Source organism: Convolutriloba macropyga, chromosome 6, assembly GCF_964194025.1.
Source record: "Convolutriloba macropyga chromosome 6, txConMacr16.3, whole genome shotgun sequence".
Taxonomy (NCBI): domain Eukaryota; kingdom Metazoa; phylum Xenacoelomorpha; order Acoela; family Convolutidae; genus Convolutriloba; species Convolutriloba macropyga.
In genome coordinates, this window is record NC_134473.1 from 12,781,036 (window position 1) to 12,790,210 (window position 9,175).

Genomic DNA, 9,175 nt, shown 5'->3' on the forward strand with positions numbered 1-9,175 from the left:
TCATGATGCAAATCAGCCGTAAAATTTTTGTAGGGATCAAAAAAATTAGTTTCTAATTCGCAAACTCTTCTTAAACCATTAGTCTCGGCTAAAGCATCCTTTTTAATTCCAGTTGGTAACCGCAGTTGACTTTCATCTTCTTCAAACACTAACTTGAACATTGATTGTGGAACGGTGCATTTTTCACAAACTTTTCCCAGAGAAAAACTTTCATTGAAGCCAAACACGGAATGGTATCCTAAATTATCAGCAACAAAAGTCAAGTTTTTTGCCTTTACTTTATAAAAGTTTCCGCTTTTAGTGGTTATATTCATACCGGACTCTAATTTTTTGAGATCATCTCTGATAGTTTTCAGCACTTCACCAAAACCAAATGACTTTATATCCAGATTTTGAACTAGAGCAACAACATAAGTCCATTTGATATCACTGTTTAACCAGGGGGGAGGTTTTTGAGATTCCAATAAAAACATCCAATTTTGTGAATGGTTGTTCGAGAACCAATTGGATTCACTGGTTCAATTTCATCAAAATAAAGCTGTAATACAACATCAAGACTGTTTTCCGTTTCAATGGTTCCCGCTTCAACTTCTAAAATTTTGTTCTCCGTTTTTGTTGCCAGCTTTCCGGTTGTTTGCATTAAATCCAAAACAATACCGCTTAAACTTAGTTGACTTAACAGTTGTTTATATGCATGGCAAATTTCAAATATTTTATCGTGTTGCAAAACAACCTGTTTTAAGACATCGGAAATAGGAATGAACTGTCCAGTTCACAAAATTTTTTTGTAAATTAGTTTGCCTTGAAACTTTTTTGTCTCATACTCTTCGCCGAACACAATTTCTCGGGGACTTACAAACGAATTTTGCTGTCTTAAATATCGCAGCAGTTGATACTGTGTCTCAATTTTTGTTAACCTAAAATTTTTACTTGCACTTAATAATTTATTGAAGGTATGACTACCTGAAACGCTCGGAACTTCATGTTCTATTTCACTGAGAGCTAAACTTACAGTTCTTAGAAGGTCATCTGCCACATTTGCTGTTGAATTTACAAAACTTAAAGCCTGCGTGTATGTTGTATTAGGACTAATAATAAAAGTAACTAATAATAAATTATGAATAATAATAAAAGTAATGAAAATCATAATAATAATAATAATAATAATAATAATAATAAAATTGATAATAACAAAAAGAATAATAATAATAATAAAAATAATAATAATAATAATAATAATAATAAAAATAATAATAATAATAATAATAATGATAATAATAATAATAATAATAATACTACTAATAATAATAATTATAATAATAATAATAATAATAATAATAATAATAATAATAATAATAATAGTAATAATAATAATAAAAATAATAATAATAATAATAATAATAATAATAATAATACTAATAACAACAACAACAACAATAAAAATAATAATAATAATAATAACAATAATAATTACAATAAAAATAACAATGATAATAATAATAATAATAATAATAATAATAAAAATAATAATAATAAAAATAATAATAATAATGATAATAATAATAAAAACAATAATAATGATAATCAGAATAATAATAATAAAAATAATAAAAATAATAATAATAAAAACAAAAATAATAATAATAATAATAAAAATAATAAATAAAATTAGTAATAATAATAATAATAATAATAATAATAATAACAATAATAATAATAAAAATAAAAATAATAAAAATAATAAATAAAATTATTAATAATAATAATAATAATAATAAAAACAATAAACCAAAAAAGGGGGCTCATAAGTTTCAGTTGATGTTCTGGGATTTATCATCACAGCTGCTTTTTTTAACCACAAAAATTTAAATTAAAAACCGATTAATACTTGGATGCATCTGAATAATTATTTACAAACAAAAAAGAAATCAACAATAGATCAATTTTAGTTGTTCTTGCAAAAAGAGTCATTTGATCACCACATTATTATTTGGTGAGAACATATAAGAGCAGTTTTGAGTTTTGCTATAAAAACTCTGGTGGTCATGAAACCACGCTGAGAAAGCAACTTTGAATGATTTTGTGATAAAACAAAGGTGCTAGGGATATTACATAATTACACCAAGAGCAATTTTCAGTTTTACAAGTACAAATTCTGGTGGTCACTAAACCACGCAGGCGGATCAGTTTCTGATTTTTTGAGTTGAGACATCAGGTGCCGAATTGACGTATAAAGCAACAAGAGCAGTTTCAAATTTTATAAATACAAACCATGGTGACCGCAAAACAAGATAACTTTCACATTAGCTCCTAGAGACAATAAACAATTGTCACCAGTGCGACTTTGAGTTTTAAAATTACAACCTAGGTCAATCAGATATTTTTTCAGTTTGTAATCTCTAACCTTAATTTTTTCCAATGATGTTAGAGAGATCTGCAGCATAATTATTGTACCGCAAGTTATTTCGCAGAACAATATGATCAAAGGTGCAACCCACCTCTGAACATCTGTGCAGAGAAAGTGGATGATAATCGTAAATACTTTTTTGCGAAACTAGTAAGAAGTTCTCTTGGTCTGCAGTCACTAAGAAGGATCGCGAATGATTCTGATAGGAGTCTACGCAAAGTCTCTGGCATGCAAAATAGCACTCTTCTGATGATAAAAAAATATTTTTTATTAAAACGAAATTGGGTTGGGACGAACTGTGATCCGTCAGGGAGTCTATTAGAACATCATTTTGACAGTAACGTGTACCATAAATGGTGACATTAGTAGCATGAAGGGCTTCTTTTGAGGGGAAAATTTCATGCGTTACATGCAAAAAGGAACTTGATATGGGCTGAATATGCGCAGTAGTTAGCAAGAGTTTTTTAATAGGTAAATCATCGGACCATTCATGAAATTGACTGATTTGATGTCGCAGGGCCAAACTTTTGCATATGTTCTTAAAATTACATATATTGTGAGTTAATCGCTTGAAGTATTGATGCTTACGCTCGTACCTCAAAACGCTTTGGTATATGAAAGGTCCAGAAGATCTTAAAACACGCGGATAATGAATTAATTTGTGTTGCTTGAACGAAATTGATTCTGAAGGAAACAAGGTCACGAAACGCTGAAGATGTTCAAAAATTTTAATACCCAATGCAAAGAAGTCTGATTCGACAAAGGTGGGGCTCAGAAGAAATTCAATCAGATCGAAAAACTGAAGCAGAAAAGTCCAATTCTCGTCATTTGATGGAATAAGGTCATGGATAATAAGAGGCAGAAATCTAAACAACGTAAACATTTGATCATATTTTTGTTTCAAGGGGCCGGACGACTTATTCTTAATTCGTTCATAATCAAATTCTGATGGTTTTCCATCAATATCTCTACCATAACCAAAATTATTTATTCTTGAATTCAGCTTATTAATATCAAAGTATTCCGGAATCAACTGGTTTAAAACGACGCGAACTACTTTCATCAAGCTGACTTGAAAAATGTCATGATGCAAATCAGCCGTAAAATTTTTGTAGGGATCAAAAAAATTAGTTTCTAATTCGCAAACTCTTTTTAAACCATTAGTCTTGGCTAAAGCATCCTTTTTAATTCCAGTTGGTAACCGCAGTTGACTTTCATCTTCTTCAAACACTAACTTGAACATTGATTGTGGAACGGTGCATTTTTCACAAAGTTTTCCCAGAGAAAAACTTTCATTGAAGCCAAACACGGAATGGTATCCTAAATTATCAGCAACAAAAGTCAAGTTTTTTGCCTTTACTTTATAAAAGTTTCCGCTTTTAGTGGTTATATTCATACCGGACTCTAATTTTTTGAGATCATCTCTGATAGTTTTCAGCACTTCACCAAAACCAAATGACTTTATATCCAGATATTGAACTAGAGCAACAACATAAGTCCATTTGATATCACTGTTTAACCAGGGGGGGAGGTTTTTGAGATTCCAATAAAAACATCCAATTTTGTGAATGGTTGTTCGAGAACCAATTGGATTCACTGGTTCAATTTCATCAAAATAAAGCTGTAACACAACATCAAGACTGTTTTCTGTTTCAATGGTTCCCGCTTCAACTTCTAAAATTTTGTTCTCCGTTTTTGTTGCCAGCTTTCCGGTTGTTTGCATTAAATCCAAAACAATACCGCTTAAACTTAGTTGACTTAACAGTTGTTTATATGCATGGCAAATTTCAAATATTTTATCGTGTTGCAAAACAACCTGTTTTAAGACATCGGAAATAGGAATGAACTGTCCAGTTCACAAAATTTTTTGTAAATTAGTTTGCCTTGAAACTTTTTTGTCTCATACTCTTCGCCGAACACAATTTCTCGGGGACTTACAAACGAATTTTGCTGTCTTAAATATCGCAGCAGTTGATACTGTGTCTCAATTTTTGTTAACCTAAAATTTTTACTTGCACTTAATAATTTATTGAAGGTATGACTACCTGAAACGCTCGGAACTTCATGTTCTATTTCACTGAGAGCTAAACTTACAGTTCTTAGAAGGTCATCTGCCACATTTGCTGTTGAATTTACAAAACTTAAAGCCTGCGTGTATGTTGTATTAGGACTGTCTAACAAGCCAAACAACAGATCCCTCCCAGCACAACCATCCATGAACCTTTTAAATCGCATTTCAAAATTTGGACGCTCTTCCATTACCACTTCAGAATTCTCATTAATAATTGGTTCTTCTGTAGATTTTGAAAGCTTCAACTCATCACTATCACGATCAAAGGAGGCGTTCTTTTTCAAAAATAAGTGATGGCTCCTCACATGCCTACTCAAATAACGAATGCTTGTAAACTCTTTGGAACAAAAAACGCACTCAAAACTAAAGGCAGACCCGTGATAGTCACTAAGATGTGATTTGTAATTAGCAAGAGAAAGCATGTTAGTACAATTTTTGAACTTGCAGCAATAGGTTACGCTAGGATCAAGTGGAAAGAAGAACTTTTTATTTTCGAGGAGAGCAGTTTTGGGTTTACATTCTCCTAAAGCAGAAGAAATGAAGGGAATGGATTGAGTAGGTAACACGGTTTCAGTTGACTCTATCACATTCGTAACCTCTTGAAATACAGGGGATGGTTCACTCAGCTTAGGTTTCTTTGATTTTAATATGATCTCATTAACTTCCCTGACCGAATCTGTAGCCAATTGTTCTTCATGCTGGGTTACATGTTTGATGAAGCTCTTGAAACCAGAAAAGCAGCGCTTACAAATGAAACAGGTAAACTCGGCTTCAAACCTATGGTGCTTTTGCATGTGGGGACGGAAATTTTCGTTTGTTAAGAAAGTCTGAGCTCTACAAAATTCACAAATAGTATTATACAACGGAACAAAATTTTCATCAGAGAAAGCTTCAACTGCTTGCGCTTGTCTTAAGTTAAAGCTTCTGCAAGGTTGGGTACTGCCTCTCGTCAAATCAACCTCCGCACCAAACTCCGACGGCCTACTATGTATTATTTGAGAACATGGGCGTTCTACAACGTGATCAGGAGAGTCAAAATTTTCGGCGTCCACAGTTTCATTACTAAGTTCAGTGAAGTTGCTGTTGTTTACCCCATTAGCTTCATTTATACCCTCATGGTTGATGCCTGTATTACCATCCTGCTTATCTATAAGATCGTCAGCAGAGTTAAAGGAACTACTGTTTACAGTTTGACTAGTGTTCTCCAAATTCCTAGTACCTGTTGTTACATTATTTTCGTTAATATCACTATGTTCAATGCCTGCATCAAAATTACTGGTGGGTGTTACATCATCCAAAACAGTTGAAAAAGTTCTACCTGACCTCGTTGACTTCTCAGGAACTGATATTACTGAACCAACAATTTTACTCCCATGACTTTTCTTGTTAGGGCAGAGACAATTTTCATTATTTTCACCAAAATACTTACTCCCATAGAACACAGTCAATTCATCACCTACAGCAATTGGTTTCAAAGTCCTTAAAAAGCACACACCTTTCTTATTTCGGGGGGACTCGTATTTACAATTTGGTAAACACGAATGATTTACAAAAGATAGGGGACCCTGTAAAGAAAAAGCAGAACCAGATCTCAAAAAGACGGAAAAATTGAGCTCTGGAAAGTCATCTATGTTTTCCGGGCAAGATGACACAACACCCGACAACCCTTTTATCAACTTATTAGCATCAAGGACAGATTTTGCGAAAACTTTGAAACCACAGTACCCTCTGCTGCTGTCTTCCACAAACCTAAAATCAGGTTCAAAAGCAACGTTTACCAAAGCCAACTCATAAAGATTTTTCATGTAACAATACAAAACGCTTTCTTGCTTAATGCTGATTCTTTGATCCTTTCTTATAGCGCGATGACTTTTTAAATCTTTCTTATCAATTAGTTGTTCTAGAAGAAGCCAATCAATGCTTGCAACTTCAAAATAGCTTTGTACTACGCTTTCAATTTCGTTAAAATTAGACATTGAAGATTTTTCTAACCTCAGATTAGTAGTAGTATCTCTTGAACAGGGCGCACGTCAACTTTATCAACTCATAATAAATCAGTATGATCTGAAAATAGAATTAATTTTTTAAAAGACGCAAAACTGGAAATTGGAATGCAACGTAATCATTTGATCTATCTTCACTAAAGCGAGCTAAAATCAATTGAAAAAAAACTAAGACGAGCTGAGTTCAATTGAAAAAACAACATAACAGCAAACACCGCAAATATTGTATGATATTGTAATAACTTGAAGTAAGAAATGAAAAACAGTAGATAGCTAAATAGTCAAGACAAAATTAGGAAGCAATGCATTTGCAGCGCAACAGCTACATTAAAATTAAACATCGCGAGAAGGGAAGAACTGAAAGATTGACATATTAAGAAACTGATATCAGATACAGGTATTAGTTAAATGAATTGCGCAATAAATGCATTGCAAATTCAATTTATAAAACTAAGGCGACCTCAGTTCAATTCAAAAACCATTATAACATTGCAAACAACGCAAATACTGTATGATATTGTAATAACTTAGGAAATGAAATACAGTAGATACCTAAATAGTCAAGACAAAATTAGGAAGCAAGGCATTTGCAGCGCAACAGCTATATTAAAATTAAACATCGTGAAAAGGGAACAACTGCAAGATTGACACATAAAGAATTTAGACATTAGATACAGGTATTAGGTAAATGAACTGCGCAAAAGTTTGTTAGAGAACGAGCTTCATAGCAACCAGCCAACTCAATTACGTTCTTCACTGTCATTGGCGCCTTGAATGCTATTCAACATTTTCGCCAGCGCGTCAACTTGGTGAGGAATTCGCAACATTGGTAACTTGAAGACCAAGTACTGAAGGAAGGACCAAACGATGCAAGTTTGCTCTGGGTAGCGCAGATTGAATACATAGAAAAGCCGAAAGGCAATATCAATGGCATTCGAAGTGTCCCTAGCCTCCAATGGACCAACAGGAGATGCAACAAAAGTCTAAAAAACGATTTCAAGCAAATAGAGCCAAACAAAATTATTAAAACAGAAATTCATACCTGCCCCGATGACTTCAGAATAGACCCGAATACTTTTTGCGCACATTCATCCCTGATGTTGCTTACGTCCTAAATTTGATTTAAAAAGTTCGCACAGATAATCAACATACAAAACAGAAAACAAAACAAAACAAATTACCGCGATGTCAGAGATAAAACTATCTCTGGCAGCTGTTAGCGCTTCAATAGTTGTTGGCCGGTTTTTACATCCGGCACCTAGCTTCACGGGTGCCAACAATGGAAGAAGCCGAAGTGCCAATTCGGAATCAGGTACTAAATACCCACAACATCAAAAATCGAGACCACATTTAAAAATTTAAAAGAAAAACGAAATTAAAGCGATTACAGTTACGCAGTTTCAAGCTCCGAATCTTATCTGCCGCTTCTCGGGGTGGCTGTGTCTCAGCTGCTTTAATTAACGGGGTCATGAAGCGAAGAAACAATTCAGAGAACTTTTGATTTGAAGCGTCCGGTACCCACAGACGAAACTCGGCATCAAGCTGTTGAAAAAAGAAGCAATTTGATTAAAAATCCAAAACAATTTTTTACAATGTGCCGAAATATTCAGCACAAACCTCCTCAAAATTCGAAACATCTAGACCAATTATGTAAACATAATTTGCATAATTGATGTTGCCTTTTCCTGCCAGCAGTTTTTGTCTCTCAACAACAGTCCTACATCTAAGAACCCCTTTGCTCTCATCAACGTTGACGAATTTTCCCTTCAGATCCGTCATGTCTACCTCCTCGACTTCATTCTCCCGAGAAACTCGCTGTCTCTTGGCAGGTTCAGGCAGTCCTTAAAAGCGACAAGGAAAAATCAGGAAAAAAAACTAAACAATTAAAGAAAAAACTTGAAAAAAACCTTGGCTCCGTCTACGAGCAGACTCTTTTGACTTCCGATCTGCCCTCCTAGTCTTGAGGTTCTCCTCAATCAAACCAGTTGGGGGATGCTTCCTTTCAATGCCCCCAGCCAAACTTTCTTTGAAGTAAGGTTTGAAGAACAACGACTAAAAAAAGGGAAGCCTTTAACATAAATTTACAAAGAATACCCTGAACAAAAAAATACGAACTTCAGGACAGTTCTCGTCCACTGAAACCAGTTCTGGATAGGCTTCAATGATCAACTTCGCATATTTAGTTTTGGTTTCTGTGGATGGCTTCAACTTTTCCTCCTCTGATCCACTTTCGCGCTAAAGAGAAAAAATCACGCTTCGCAAATGTGAGGAAAAACGAGGAAAGTCTCTGCATTGTAAATAATGAGAATAAAATTTTTTAAAAAAACAGAAACTTGAACCTTAATCATTTCAGCGACCACAATTCTGACCAGCTTGTTTTGGCCAGATTTAGACCGAAGGTTCAGGTGGTCAGCCAGGGTCTTCAACTCCTCAACGTTCAGCGTATCAGTTGTTGTTGATGCAGCTGCTCTTATAGGGGCTATATTCCCAGTCGACAAAGCTGAAGCTAATGTAGCTTCACTTCTGTTACTAAAAGACGAGTTCGGAGTACTCGCCTCATTATTGCCCACTAACAATTTCAATTCATAGATCGCAGGCAGAGGAAAACCCAATCCTACGAGAACATCATCTGACAGAGCTTTAAAGGAAATCGGTGTCAGCATCGACTTCCTTATAATTTCTTTCAGCAAAGAC